The 13777-nt window shown below is 40.3% G+C and overlaps 1 protein-coding gene across 2 annotated transcripts in view; it reads right to left on the bottom strand.

The window, feature by feature from the left end:
• The window catches only part of LOC117524413 (interleukin-1 receptor-like 2), a 74207-nt gene that overhangs the window by 45683 nt on the left and 14747 nt on the right, over positions 1 to 13777 (bottom strand). The window lies entirely within an intron of this gene.

The following is a 13777-nucleotide window of genomic DNA, read 5'->3' as shown; positions in this document are numbered from 1 at the left end:
TGCATCATGGGAACCCCCCAGCAGTCTACGTCTATAGCAGCATAACTAAGGGATGGTTCAGGGTCACCTGATCCAGCCCTAACTATAAGCTTTAGCAAAAAGGAAAGTTTTAAGCCTAATCTTAAAAGTAGAGAGGGTGTCTGTCTCCCTGATCTGAATTGGGAGCTGGTTCCACAGGAGAGGAGCCTGAAAGCTGAAGGCTCTGCCTCCCATTCTACTCTTACAAACCCTAGGAACTACAAGTAAGCCTGCAGTCTGAGAGCGAAGCACTCTATTGGGGTGATATGGTACTACGAGGTCCCTAAGATAAGATGGGACCTGATTATTCAAAACCTTATAAGTAAGAAGAAGAATTTTAAATTCTATTCTAGAATTAACAGGAAGCCAATGAAGAGAGGCCAATATGGGTGAGATATGCTCTCTCCTTCTAGTCCCCGTCAGTACTCTAGCTGCAGCATTTTGAATTAACTGAAGGCTTTTTAGGGAACTTTTAGGACAACCTGATAATAATGAATTACAATAGTCCAGCCTAGAGGAAATAAATGCATGAATTAGTTTTTCAGCATCACTCTGAGACAAGACCTTTCTGATTTTAGAGATATTGCGTAAATGCAAAAAAGCAGTCCTACATATTTGTTTAATATGCGCTTTGAATGACATATCCTGATCAAAAATGACTCCAAGATTTCTCACAGTATTACTAGAGGTCAGGGTAATGCCATCCAGAGTAAGGATCTGGTTAGACACCATGTTTCTAAGATTTGTGGGGCCAAGTACAATAACTTCAGTTTTATCTGAGTTTAAAAGCAGGAAATTAGAGGTCATCCATGTCTTTATGTCTGTAAGACAATCCTGCAGTTTAGCTAATTGGTGTGTGTCCTCTGGCTTCATGGATAGATAAAGCTGGGTATCATCTGCGTAACAATGAAAATTTAAGCAATACCGTCTAATAATACTGCCTAAGGGAAGCATGTATAAAGTGAATAAAATTGGTCCTAGCACAGAACCTTGTGGAACTCCATAATTAACTTTAGTCTGTGAAGGAGATTCCCCATTTACATGAACAAATTGTAATCTATTAGACAAATATGATTCAAACCACCGCAGCGCAGTGCCTTTAATACCTATGGCATGCTCTAATCTCTGTAATAAAATTTTATGGTCAACAGTATCAAAAGCAGCACTGAGGTCTAACAGAACAAGCACAGAGATGAGTCCACTGTCCGAGGCCATAAGAAGATCATTTGTAACCTTCACTAATGCTGTTTCTGTACTATGATGAATTCTAAAACCTGACTGAAACTCTTCAAATACACCATTCCTCTGCAGATGATCAGTTAGCTGTTTTACAACTACCCTTTCAAGAATTTTTGAGAGAAAAGGAAGGTTGGAGATTGGCCTATAATTACGTAGTTAAGATAGCTGGGTCAAGTGATGGCTTTTTAAGTAATGGTTTAATTACTGCCACCTTAAAAGCCTGTGGTACATAGCCAACTAACAAAGATAGATTGATCATATTTAAGATCGAAGCATTAAATAATGGTAGGGCTTCCTTGAGCAGCCTGGTAGGAATGGGGTCTAATAAACATGTTGATGGTTTGGATGAAGTAACTAATGAAAATAACTCAGACAGAACAATCGGAGAGAAAGAGTTTAACCAAATACCGGCATCACTGAAAGCAGCCAAAGATAACGATACGTCTTTGGGATGGTTATGAGTAATTTTTTCTCTAATAGTTAAAATTTTGTTAGCAAAGAAAGTCATGAAGACATTACTAGTTAAAGTTAATGGAATACTCAGCTCAATAGAGCTCTGACTCTTTGTCAGCCTGGCTACAGTGCTGAAAAGAAACCTGGGGTTGTTCTTATTTTCTTCAATTAGTGATGAGTAGAAAGATGTCCTAGCTTTACGGAGGGCTTTTTTATAGAGCAACAGACTCTTTTTCCAGGCTAAGTGAAGATCTTCTAAATTAGTGAGACGCCATTTCCTCTCCAACTTACGGGTTATCTGCTTTAAGCTGCGAGTTTGTGAGTTATACCACGGAGTCAGACACTTCTGATTTAAAGCTCTCTTTTTCAGAGGAGCTACAGCATCCAAAGTTGTCTTCAATGAGGATGTAAAACTATTGACGAGATACTCTATCTCCCTTACAGAGTTTAGGTAGCTACTCTGCACTGTGTTGGTATATGGCATTAGAGAACATAAAGAAGGAATCATATCCTTAAACCTAGTTACAGCGCTTTCTGAAAGACTTCTAGTGTAATGAAACTTATTCCCCACTGCTGGGTAGTCCATCAGAGTAAATGTAAATGTTATTAAGAAATGATCAGACAGAAGGGAGTTTTCAGGGAATACTGTTAAGTCTTCTATTTCCATACCATAAGTCAGAACAAGATCTAAGATATGATTAAAGTGGTGGGTGGACTCATTTACTTTTTGAGCAAAGCCAATAGAGTCTAATAATAGATTAAATGCAGTGTTGAGGCTGTCATTCTCAGCATCTGTGTGGATGTTAAAATCGCCCACTATAATTATCTTATCTGAGCTAAGCACTAAGTCAGACAAAAGGTCTGAAAATTCACAGAGAAACTCACAGTAACGACCAGGTGGATGATAGATAATAACAAATAAAACTGGTTTTTGGGACTTCCAATTTGGATGGACAAGACTAAGAGACAAGCTTTCAAATGAATTAAAGCTCTGTCTGGGTTTTTGATTAATTAATAAGCTGGAATGGAAGATTGCTGCTAATCCTCCGCCCCGGCCCGTGCTACGAGCATTCTGACAGTTAGTGTGACTCGGGGGTGTTGACTCATTTAAACTAACATATTCATCCTGCTGTAACCAGGTTTCTGTTAGGCAGAATAAATCAATATGTTGATCAATTATTATATCATTTACCAACAGGGACTTAGAAGAGAGAGACCTAATGTTTAATAGACCACATTTAACTGTTTTAGTCTGTGGTGCAGTTGAAGGTGCTATATTATTTTTTCTTTTTGAATTTTTATGCTTAAATAGATTTTTGCTGGTTATTGGTAGTCTGGGAGCAGGCACCGTCTCTACGGGGATGGGGTAATGAGGGGATGGTAGGGGGAGAGAAGCTGCAGAGAGGTGTGTAAGACTACAACTCTGCTTCCTGGTCCCAACCCTGGATAGTCACGGTTTGGAGGATTTAAGAAAATTGGCCAGATTTCTAGAAATGAGAGCTGCTCCATCCAAAGTGGGATGGATGCCGTCTCTCCTAACAAGACCAGGTTTTCCCCAGAAGCTTTGCCAATTATCTATGAAGCCCACCTCATTTTTTGGACACCACTCAGACAGCCAGCAATTCAAGGAGAACATGCGGCTAAACATGTCACTCCCGGTCCGATTGGGGAGGGGCCCAGAGAAAACTACAGAGTCCGACATTGTTTTTGCAAAGTTACACACCGATTTAATGTTAATTTTAGTGACCTCCGATTGGCGTAACCGGGTGTCATTACTGCCGACGTGAATTACAATCTTACCAAATTTACGCTTAGCCTTAGCCAGCAGTTTCAAATTTCCTTCAATGTCGCCTGCTCTGGCCCCCGGAAGACAATTGACTATGGTTGCTGGTGTCGCTAACTTCACATTTCTCAAAACAGAGTCGCCAATAACCAGAGTTTGATCCTCGGCGGGTGTGTCGTCGAGTGGGGAAAAACGGTTAGAGATGTGAACGGGTTGGCGGTGTACACGGGGCTTCTGTTTAGGGCTACGCTTCCTCCTCACAGTCACCCAGTCGGCCTGCTTTCCCGGCTGCTCGGGATCTGCCAGGGGGTAACTAACGGCGGCTAAACTACCTTGGTCCGCACCGACTACAGGGGCCTGGCTAGCTGTAGAATTTTCCACGGTGCGGAGCCGAGTCTCCAATTCGCCCAGCCTGGCCTCCAAAGCTACGAATAAGATACACTTATTACAAGTACCATTACTGCTAAAGGAGGCAGAGGAATAACTAAACATTTCACACCCAGAGCAGAAAAGTGCGGGAGACAGGAGAAGCCGCCATGCTAAATCGGCTAAGAGCTAGTAGCTACGCTAAGCTAGCGGATTCCTAAAAACACGCAAAGTGAATAATGTATAAATAATTTAGAGGTGATTCAGCAGAAGGAGTGCTTTAGTTAAGGCACGTAAAGATTACACTGGGAAACAAATCGTAATCTAGATAACTAGATCAATCTAACTGCGCAGATTAAACAGCTAACAGATACAGAAAAACACCGCTGTGCTCCGGAACAGGAAGTGATACAATACCGCAGTGAGAGCCAACCACCAGTAGAGGCAAGCAAGTGATGAGTAGTAACATGTCCTAGCTTTACGGAGGGATTTTTTATAGAGCAACAGACTCTTTTTCCAGGCTAAGTGAAGATCTTCTAAATTAGTGAGATGCCATTTCCTCTCCAACTTACGGGTTATCTGCTTTAAGCTGCGAGTTTGTGAGTTATACCACGGAGTCAGGCACTTCTGATTTAAGGCTCTCTTTTTCAGAGGAGCTACAGCATCCAAAGTTGTGCTCAATGAGGATGTAAAACTACTGACGAGATAATCTATCTCACTCACAGTGTTTAGGTAGCTACTCTGCACTGTGTTGGTATATGGCATTGGAGAACATAACAAAGAAAGAATCATATCCTTAAACCTAGTTACAGCGCTTTCCGAAAGACTTCTACTGTAATGAAACTTATTCCCCACTGCTGGGCAGTCCATTAAAGTAAATGTAAATGTTATTAAGAAATGATCAGACAGAAGGGGGTTTTCAGGGAATACTGTTAATGTTATGTGTCGACGCGGGTTGAGGAGCGGACCTGCGTCTGACGGAACCCAGCGCTAAAATAACCAGAAAGCGGTTCCAATAACAAAACAATTAATTTTTTTCACCCTCTGGTGCATAACAAAGTGTATGAACAAAAGATGCGTCAGTCTGGTGGAGTGAAGGCTGGCACGCTCTCCAGCGCCTAAAAGGATCGAAGCCCGGTGCTTCTGGACTCACTTTACCGCCAAACACCCCCCAGGTGGACACGACAAACCAACTCTCTGCGAAGGATAGAAAAGGTGAGGTAAGTCAGCAGCTACAACCAATATCCTTCAAAAGGCACACACTATCAGCAACACATTCAGGTCTGTATTTAAGCTTTATGTAAATGAGCAGCTTCTCACAACAGGTGGAGGATTACCACTCCGCACGCCACGGCAGTGAGAAGCGAGCTGCACAATTCTCATCACAATTCAAATCTACTGCGTAACAAATACCAAGTTACTATCAACAATTAGTCAAACAATTAATCACCTCAGATGTGTGCTGACAGCATGTGTCCCTCACCCTTCTTCCTTCACAGGCACGATGTGTCAAACCCAGGCGCGGTCCTCAGCGTCTCACAAACGAACATCACAAGGTCGAGTTCCCGGCAATTCTGCTTGAATCACACATGGCTTAAATGCAGAACGCCATCTCATTATCTGCTTCAGCTGAAAGTCTTTAAGGTTGCACTTGAGCACCATCCACAGGTGCTGCACATAACGCTGATGAGGGTGAAGGACTCTTCAGCCAGCACCTTCTCCACAGACAAATCAGTTTTCATACCACCTGGAGAGCAAAGAAAAGAAAAGAACACCAAAATGTCCAGCCACCCCCCCCCCCCCCCAACACACAACAGTAAAGTCTTCAATTTCCATACCATATGTCAGAACAAGATCTAAAGTATGGTTAAAGTGGTGGGTGGACTCATTTACATTTTGAGCAAAGCCAATTGAGTCTAATAATAGAGTAAATGCAGTGTTGAGGCTGTCATTCTCAGCATCTATGTGGATGTTAAAATCGCCCACTATAATTATCTTATCTGAGCTAAGCACTAAGTCAGACAAAAGGTCTGACAATTCACAGAGAAACTCACAGTAACGACCAGGTGGACGATAGATAATAACAAATAAAACTGTTTTTTGGGACTACTAACGAGCATTCTGACAGTTAGTGTGACTCGGGGGTGTTGACTCATTTAAACTAACATATTCATCCTGCTGTAACCAGGTCTCTGTAAGGCACAATAAATCAATATGTTGATCAATTATTATATCATTTACTAACAGGGACTTAGAAGAGAGAGACCTAATGTTTAATAAACCACATTTAACTGTTTTAGTCTGTGGTGCAGATGAACGTGCTATATTATTTTTTCTTTTTGAATTTTTATGCTTACATAGAATTTTACTGGTTGTTGGTGGTCTGGGAGCTGGCACCGTCTCTACGGGGATGGGGTATTGGGGGGATGGCAGGGGGAGAGAAGCTGCAGAGAGGTGTGTAAGACTACAACTCTGCTTCCTGGTCCCAACCCTGGATAGTCACGGTTTGGAGGGTTTAATAAAATTGGCCATATTTCTAGAAATGAGAGCTGCTCCATCCAAAGTGGGATGGATGCCGTATCTCCTAACAAGACCAGGTTTTCCCCAGAAGCTTTGCCAATTATCTATGAAGCCCACCTCATTTTTTGGACACCACTCAGACAGCCAGAAATTCAAGGAGAACATGCGGCTAAACATGTCACTCACGGTCCGATTGGGGAGGGGCCCAGAGAAAACTACAGAGTCCAAAATTGTTTTAATTTTAGTGACCTCCGATTGGCGTAACCGGGTGTCATTGCTGCCGACATGAATTACAATCTTACCACATTTACGCTTAGCCTTAGCCAGCAGTTTCAAATTTCCTTCAATGTCCCCTGCTCTGGCCCCCGGAAGACAATTGACTATGGTTGCTGGTGTCGCTAACTTCACATTTCTCAAAACAGAGTCGCCAATAACCAGAGTTTGTTCCTCGTTGGGTGTGTCGCCGAGTGGGGAAAAACAGTTAGAGATGTGAACGGGTTGGTGGTGTACAGGGGGCTTCTGTTTAGGACTACGCTTCCTCCTCACAGTCACCCAGCCGGCCTGCTTTCCCGGCTGCTCGGGATCTGCTGGGGGACAGCTAACGGCGGCAGATATGTTAAGTAATAACATGATAAGGATAATGAACAGCACCCTCTCCACTGTACAGTGGTCGGACAGCGGAGCAGCTTCTCACACAGGCTGCTTCAGCTCCGCTGTCGAAGGGATAGATACAGGAAATCTTTCCTGCCCCATGCCATCACACTGTATAATAAAAGCTGATCTATCCTTTATCAGTATATTGAGACACCCCATGACATCTGGTGTATACTGCTAATCCATATATCGGCTCTAATATACTGTTACTGTACATTATTACTGCACATTGTACATTATTATTGCACACTTTGCTGTACATATTATATTTTTTTCTTTATTTTGAATTTTAATTTTATATATTTTATTTCTATTTTATTCCTTATTTTATTCTACTATTAATAGTGGGAACAAGGGTGCACTGTCTAAGTGTAAATGCAAAGAAATTTCCCAGCTTGGGATGAATAAAGTATTTCTATTCTATTCTATTCTATTCTATGAGAAACACGATGCCAAATTTGGAGCAACAACAACAACTGTATTTATAAAGACTAACTCCAAATTAATATTACATACCTTACAATCTATATGGGTTGCCTGTATTTTGTACGGGCTACAGTCATTTTTCACCCAGTCCGACATATCGCCATTTGTATTCGGTGAAACGAAAATTTCAAAGCCATGGTTTTTTTGTTTTGTTTTGATACCCCAGTCACACTAGAGCAGGAATTAGCATAAATGCCATACAAATGGACATTCGAACGACACTGGTGCAAATTCGAGCTGCACTCGAATGCCTCATACAGCATTCGGCACATTTGTGTGGCCAGAGCACATGCACTCTACATTCATGTTACATTCGTGTTGGAAAACAATCGGACAGCGGTTGGGTTGCAGTTGTAATATTCGTACGGCAATGCATATGCAAGTCGAACCATTTGGATTGAGGTCGAGGGGCTGTACATTGAATTCTGGAGTTTTGAGTTACTTTTTGTGTTAGTTTCTGTGTGTGTGTTGTTTTCCGGTCTCCCCTATTTTTTTCACTCATTTGTTAATTTATGTTTCATTATTTAATCCTGCATTAGTTCCTGTTTTGCTGACAGATTCTTCACCATGGTCTATGTCGGTGTTCGATCATGTTTGTCCCCTGCCATCGTAAGTGTTGAATATTCAGTTATCTTTGTTACATTGCTGTGTAGAGTTGTGCTTATCATTTATCTTTGATCCCTCTGTCACAATTTCAAAAGTTATTGCTTTGTTGCCCATTCTTCTCTTGATCTTTATTCCTTTTCTCTCATTTTTCTTTCAAATTTTAGGCTCCCAATTTTGATAATTGAAATCAATGAAATGTGGAGACCATGAAGTCATCCCAAACAATATCTCACAATAATATTTAATATTATTGTGAAACTTATTTTTTCTAACTGTTGTTTGTGTCTTTTCATTGATCTCATTCCAGGTACATCCAAGGTTTTTTTTTTTTTTTTCATAAATGCAGCATATGGTTTTTATTTTGATATTGATGGTAATTATAATTTTCTTTCAGATGGAATGACATTCCGCAAACATGACTGGTTTTGCAAGTGATCTGATAAATCTGATATTTAAGTTTTTTCAGCTTTTCACTAATCAGTACAATTAGGATATCAGACATGTGATGTTTCAAACATTGTGCATGTGCAAACAACATGCATGTGTTACACTGTTTACACAGTTTGTGCAAACAGATCACATGCACATATAATCAATGTCAGACAACATTGTAAGTTCAACAACCAGCATTGCTTGAGGCAGTACAGTAATGCTTATTGTTATATATACGTATTGTTCAAATTGTATAAATGTTGGGATAAAAACCTGTTGTCTATTGCTGCCCACACTTTTCCCTCTTTGTAAGAACCTCAATGATCCAATAAGAACTGACGGGTCCCAAAGTAAGTATTAAAATAAAAGATGGCAACACTGCCAAAAATAAGAGATCCTGTGTTCCTAATCTATATCTCTCAGATCAAAATTTCAAAGTTGAATATGCAGTCATTATTATTATGTTATTATATTAAGAAATTTTGCAGACCATCTCTCTGACTCCATTATGCTTTCCATGCTTATCATAGAGAATTTATTCAGAGATTACATACATTTTCTCAATTTTAGGTGATATTATTATGAATTTATAGTTTTTCCATACTTTTTGATTACTGAAAGATAAAAATAATAATTTCACATTTAACCAAATGTGCTGATTACAACTTTGGTGGCAATATCATTTCTCGCTACAAATTTTGCATGCTCTGTTTTATTGGTTGAGCTTTTCTTATTTTAGGACGTCTGTCTCAGCTGTAGCTGGCCACCAGGGGGCAGCACATGATCACCCACCTGGGAAACAGTTAATATAGAGAGATTTATTTATTTATTTATTTATTTTTGTCCCAGAAAAAAAGTCACTGAAAGCACGACAGCAAGTGCTTTTCACTTCCTCACAGTGTCAGACCTGTGGTCAGGAAACTGAGCACGATGTCTGACAGCACCACAGCTACTTAGTGTGTGAAAACGAAATTAGTCCGAAAAGTTTTCGAAGATTTTTTTTTATTTTTTTAAGTGTGTCAGACTTTAAATATGTCTTGTAATATACATGTGCAAAATAAATTTAATTTGGTTCATCAATCCATTGTTGTCTTATGGTTCTTAATGTTTTAATCACGATAAACAGTAAAAGTTGAACTTCTTGTGGTCCACAGGGACTCATCATCTTGTCTTGTCTGGAACCACCAACTTATGGTGAGAGAAAACTGAAAATATGATAAATGTATATCTGAAGAAAGGTAACTCATTCATAGAGGTTCCAAAAAACCACCACAGCCTAAGTGTGGGACCATGGCAGTCATGTTTACACTGATTCTGTGTACTGTAATGCCTGCTGGGCTTCACCGGTAATATAATCTTTTTTTAAGACATTGTGGTCTAAAATACACACATCATAACATATGTGTCATAAATTAGCACCATTAAATTTGAAAAATATAACAGGATTGTGTGATCACTCATGTGACCTCCGAATTTATGGTAACTTTTAAATTACTTTAATGTACTAATGCTGACATGTAGATCTGGATTTTTCACTGTCGTCAATTCAGGCCTTCAGCTTTCTTACAGAAATCATGTTGAGAAAGTGTCTGTTTAATGTTATGGTTTTGTTATAAACATTCACACAAAAAAACAAATGGTGCTAAATAGCATAAAAAGTGTCTTATGGGCTCGTAATCATAGAAGCCACTTTTAGTGCTATATTGCACCTTTTTGCAATATATAGAGCCTTTTTGGTTATTTTTGACTCCAGCAAGGAAGGATATATGTAAGGAAGCTGAAAAAAAAGATCAGTAACTTTAACTTGCTAATATCTGTCACGAGCCTTTGGTGGTTTGACTGGTGCACGGGTTATCTGGGTTTTTGCTAGTCACTCTCTCGTGGTTTTTTTTTTTTTTTTTTTTTGTATTTCACCCACATCCCCCTCGTGGGTAGTCTCTCTTGCTGACTGCATTACTTTACTCAGCACCTTGGTTCTTTTAGGTTTTTCCCTTCTTGTTGTCTTGCACTGCATATTTGAGGTTATATCCAGCCGAGTCTCATGTTTTTTTTTTTTGTTCATTCTCCCGTCACAAAATGAGTCAAATTTTCATGACGGGGTTTTTTTAACTCACTATTACTGACTATTACTCCTTCCCCCAACCCTAACCATAACCACCCCGAACCACTCGCTTCACTTTTAATTTTGTGCAGCCATCATGGAATGAATGAGAATGAATTTGCGCTGCCATGACGAAAATGAGGTGCTTTTCGTCACAATATCACAAACTAATAGATTAATGTATATTTTGTGCTCCTGAATCACAACATGCCGTGAGACTGGGTTGTTATATCACTGCAGCACTGTCTGCACATAGAACAGCCTGGTGGTGTCCTTTCTCTTTGATCTGTATGCACATCCTCAAGGAGGGCAGGGAACAAATGTCTCTTTTACTTTTGGTTTATGTGCTGTCATTACTTTTATTTTCTCCCTCTTGTCTGTGTCTTTCTGTCCTCCTCTTGAGTCCCCTGACACTCCTCAGTATTCATGGCTGTATATTACGTTTCTTGTGATTCTGGCTGGTTTGTATGTGTTCTGTTCCCGTGGGTGCGTGGGGCAGTGGACTGGTGTCCCTGAGTTTACTGTTGTGTTATGCACGCTTGTAGCTTTTAGTTCTCCTCCTCCAGCATGCCCTTTCTCTACACCTTTTTGTTTCCCCTCTTGCCCTCTTGCTTATCTTGATTTAAGGCTTCATTAGTCATTTTTCTCTGTGCCTGGTTCCCTTGTGAAATCCCATTTCTGGCAGTATTACTCTGCAGGCCCTCTTGCCTCTGTGTTTGTACTATTGTTGGGCGTATGCCCTTTATGAGGAGTGTGATTCCTCATATGAGTGCCAGAGCACTGCAGTTGATGGCGCTTTCCCATCAGTACCATTGAGATTTCCATTTGAGTTTCTCTGTGAGCTGTTAACATGGTCATGTTTCCAAGGCTCTGATGATTCTGTGTTCGAGCTCTGCTGACTGCCATGATTTTTACTCTGCCTCTGCCCTCGTCTCTGATAATGATTGTCTGCGTGATTCCTATTGTGAAACAAGTGAATCCTGGTTATCCTGCCTTGAGCCAGTTGCCGTTGTTAGAGATTATTCATTTTCACTCCTTTCTCCCCTTCTCGTTTTGGAAGGGTCGTTTTGATTTTTGGGAACTGTTTGCTCTTTGAATTGTTTCTGTTTTGGTGCTGCACCTCTTCATGGATTTTTCTTTTTTTAAAAACCACCACTAATCAGTTTGAATCCCTGTAAAGACTTCTGACAAACTACTGCCCTCTGGTTACAGAGATTAGAGCATGCCATAGGTATTAAAGGCACTGCGCTGCGGTGGTTTGAATCATATTTGTCTAATAGATTACAATTTGTTCATGTAAATGGGGAATCTTCTTCACAGACTAAAGTTAATTATGGAGTTCCACAAGGTTCTGTGCTAGGACCAATTTTATTCACTTTATACATGCTTCCCTTAGGCAGTATTATTAGACGGTATTGCTTAAATTTTCATTGTTACACAGATGATACCCAGCTTTATCTATCCATGAAGCCAGAGGACACACACCAATTAGCTAAACTGCAGGATTGTCTTACAGACATAAAGACATGGATGACCTCTAATTTCCTGCTTTTAAACTCAGATAAAACTGAAGTTATTGTACTTGGCCCCACAAATCTTAGAAACATGGTGTCTAACCAGATCCTTACTCTGGATGGCATTACCCTGACCTCTAGTAATACTGTGAGAAATCTTGGAGTCATTTTTGATCAGGATATGTCATTCAAAGCACATATTAAACAAATATGTAGGACTGCTTTTTTGCATTTACGCAATATCTCTAAAATCAGAAAGGTCTTGTCTCAGAGTGATGCTGAAAAACTAATTCATGCATTTATTTCCTCTAGGCTGGACTATTGTAATTCATTATTATCAGGTTGTCCTAAAAGTTCCCTAAAAAGCCTTCAGTTAATTCAAAATGCTGCAGCTAGAGTACTGACGGGGACTAGAAGGAGAGAGCATATCTCACCCATATTGGCCTCTCTTCATTGGCTTCCTGTTAATTCTAGAATAGAATTTAAAATTCTTCTTCTTACTTATAAGGTTTTGAATAATCAGGTCCCATCTTATCTTAGGGACCTCGTAGTACCATATCACCCCAATAGAGTGCTTCGCTCTCAGACTGCAGGCTTACTTGTAGTTCCTAGGGTTTGTAAGAGTAGAATGGGAGGCAGAGCCTTCAGCTTTCAGGCTCCTCTCCTGTGGAACCAGCTCCCAATTCAGATCAGGGAGACAGACACCCTCTCTACTTTTAAGATTAGGCTTAAAACTTTCCTTTTTGCTAAAGCTTATAGTTAGGGCTGGATCAGGTGACCCTGAACCATCCCTTAGTTATGCTGCTATAGACGTAGACTGCTGGGGGGTTCCCATGATGCACTGTTTCTTTCTCTTTTTGCTCTGTATGCACCACTCTGCATTTAATCATTAGTGATCGATCTCTGCTCCCCTCCACAGCATGTCTTTTTCCTGGTTCTCTCCCTCAGCCCCAACCAGTCCCAGCAGAAGACTGCCCCTCCCTGAGCCTGGTTCTGCTGGAGGTTTCTTCCTGTTAAAAGGGAGTTTTTCCTTCCCACTGTAGCCAAGTGCTTGCTCACAGGGGGTCGTTTTGACCGTTGGGGTTTTACATAATTATTGTATGGCCTTGCCTTACAATATAAAGCGCCTTGGGGCAACTGTTTGTTGTGATTTGGCGCTATATAAAAAAATTGATTGATTGATTGATTGATTGATTGATTGGTGGCTCACCTGTTGCACCACAAAACGTCATGGTATTTTTGACTGTTGTTCATCCCTTTGAGTTCCCTTGTAGACTGCTAATAGACTATTGTCCTCTGGACAGTGCAGAGCTGCATTTTTTTAAAGGTAGGATTTGCAACCAAACTCTTTAGCTTTTAAAAAGTCAATTCAGTTTAGGTTAAAATAAAGCCTTTTGAATCTCTGAGACTTTGTCCATTTGCAACAGGGTTCCAGAGCCTCCTTCATGACAATATCTCGCTGTGCTTTTACCATTTACATTTTACTACCAGAGAAAACTCAAGTTTGTCTTTGTTCTGATTTTTTCTGATTCAACATTTCCTAGAAAAAATATTGCCCCATTTAATTTATCTGAAGCCCTGAGTCAATTTTTAGTGAACTCTGGT

Source organism: Thalassophryne amazonica, chromosome 14, assembly GCF_902500255.1.
Source record: "Thalassophryne amazonica chromosome 14, fThaAma1.1, whole genome shotgun sequence".
NCBI classification, from domain to species: Eukaryota; Metazoa; Chordata; class Actinopteri; order Batrachoidiformes; family Batrachoididae; genus Thalassophryne; species Thalassophryne amazonica.
Note: the sequence above shows the minus strand (reverse complement) of the source record. Positions and strands in the feature narration are given on the sequence as shown.